This window comes from Triticum dicoccoides, chromosome 6B, assembly GCF_002162155.2.
Source record: "Triticum dicoccoides isolate Atlit2015 ecotype Zavitan chromosome 6B, WEW_v2.0, whole genome shotgun sequence".
In the NCBI taxonomy this organism is placed as follows: Eukaryota; Viridiplantae; Streptophyta; class Magnoliopsida; order Poales; family Poaceae; genus Triticum; species Triticum dicoccoides.
In genome coordinates this window covers 301,207,664-301,209,671 of record NC_041391.1, presented here as the reverse complement: position 1 = coordinate 301,209,671, position 2,008 = coordinate 301,207,664, and the positions used below count along the sequence as shown (strand labels likewise).

Genomic DNA, 2,008 nt, shown 5'->3' with positions numbered 1-2,008 from the left:
TAAAAATGAAAATGCAGAAACAAACATGATTGGAAGAAAGAGATGATTCACCCCTTTCTTTTTCGTCAAGCTCTTCCACAAGATCTTTCTCTTCTTTTCTATCTCAGATAAGAAATTCCACAAGATTATTTCTCTTCTTTTCTATCTCAGATCTGAAAAAACACAAATTGAGAAATCAAAATCACAGAATCAGAGAACTGGGATATAATAACTAGGGGGAGGAGGGGGGTGGGGAGCAACCTAGATTGGGGATGGTGATGCTGGACGACGAGCTTCTCCACTCCACGAGCGTCGCCTGGACCTGGAACTCCTGCTACTCTGCTCCCACCACCCACCTCCATCCTCCTCTGCTCCTCCATTCCCACCACGAAGACCATGTTGCCCCTCCTCGCCCATGGTGGCGTTCCACCTTTCCTTCCTTCTCTCTCCTCATGTTCTATCTTTCCTGCAGATCAAATCGACTGCGGCCACCGCCCTTTGCCTGCAGGTGACCGCCGCCGCCGCCGCCGGAGAAACTCGCCTCCGCACCCGCACGCCTCAGATCCGCTGGATCCGAGATGATGAGGAATGGACTGAGTGAAGGGGACGAGGAGCTAGGGGAGGCGGCTGTAGGGTGGAGAGGGAAAATGTTTAGGGTTGGCGACAAGGAGGGAGAGGAGAGAGCCAAGGGGGCGCGGGGCTCAGGATGTGCACGTCGAGCACGGGGCGGGCGCGGAGTGGACATGATGATGGCAGGGGTTCAGCAGCGAGAAAAGGAGGAGAGTCTGAAAAGTAAGCACAATTACTGATCATTTTTACAATTGCTGATTTAGATTCCGATTCATACTCTAAAATAGGAGGGCTAAAATTCTGTATTCAACCCCTATAAATAAACTACACAAGATGATAGTGAGACTGCGTAGAGAGCTAAATGTGCAAGATCGACATCTTTGCTAGTAAAAGACTTAGCATTTTCTTCTTGAAGAAAGTACATCTCTACTTTTGGACAAAAGAATGCAACACATACAAAGATTGGAAAATCGCCATCGAACAAAAGCCATGTTCCACCATTCAAGTATCTGAACAAACAAGCATGGGATTGGTAGCAGTAGTGAATAGTATGCATAGATGTGTAGGCAAGTAACAAAGATTAGCGAAAGGGAAACAGATTATCCAAAAGAAGAAAGGTTTTATATATTTTCAACGTACCCAGCCATAAAATCATATGCTTCTTGATTAACAAAATGAACACACAATTAAGTAGGCATAGGAGGTGCACAATCATGTACCGACAAAAAGCAGAGATGGACAGGGATCAAGTTCATCCATCCATCTTCAAAAAGAGTTTTGAGTTCCGCATATATATAGAGATATAGATAGTGGTGTTCTGAAAATAGCTCTTCTTAATTCTGCATTTCTCCTAGGTACATCTATAAGAAATGCAGAGTGAAGCTGATATTTCCTTTCTATCCTCACAAATATTTTATTTTCAAGCCAATAATAAATTTAGATTGCTACTATTATAATTAGAGTACTTATATCAGAGATATTATGGTATAAACACTTAATAAACTGCTATCAAAGAAGCATACATGACATAAGGGGTATTTTGTTGCCTCAACAATTAAAAAAAATAGAGCAGTACAAATCTTTAAAGGAAAAAGGCAAACCGAACTTGCAAACAGTGTGGGTTCCATGAATTTGCACAGAATTTAGACAAAGAAAAAGAAACTAAATTCAGACCACAGAACATGGCAAACCATGGAGAAGGAAAATCAGGAGATGCCAAAATCATTCAGCAATTTTGTCCCTTGGACCAAGAAGCAAAGACAATTTACTTATATACAGTATACGACCAAGAGCTTGCAGCAGGGTAATGAATAAAACAGAACTGCAAGTCTGCAAGAAAGAAGCATATTTACCTTATTAGTTTCCATTGGATTTCTAAGCTACAAAAAGTTGTTACATTAATGCTCTCAAGATTGGTAGGTTGTACCCTTTTCATAGTGTGGTGAAACTGTAATTAAAT

The 2,008-nt window shown here is 41.7% G+C and overlaps 2 long non-coding RNA genes across 10 annotated transcripts in view; one reads left to right on the top strand and one right to left on the bottom strand.

Annotated features, from left to right (window-relative positions):
* Positions 1–392, bottom strand: part of LOC119324361 — a 3,667-nt gene extending 3,275 nt beyond the window's left edge. For both annotated transcript variants that reach the window (XR_005156894.1, XR_005156893.1), the window contains exons 1-2: positions 241–392; positions 52–152 (exon numbers count right to left, since the gene is read on the bottom strand). This is a non-coding gene — a long non-coding RNA (uncharacterized LOC119324361). The remainder of the gene's footprint in view (positions 1–51; positions 153–240) is intronic.
* The window catches only part of LOC119324360, a 15,746-nt gene that overhangs the window by 9,024 nt on the left and 4,714 nt on the right, over positions 1–2,008 (top strand). The window contains exon 5 of one of the 8 annotated variants that reach the window (XR_005156888.1): positions 452–771. The exons of the other annotated variants lie outside the window; for them this stretch is intronic. This is a non-coding gene — a long non-coding RNA (uncharacterized LOC119324360). The remainder of the gene's footprint in view (positions 1–451; positions 772–2,008) is intronic. 8 annotated transcript variants of the gene reach the window in all.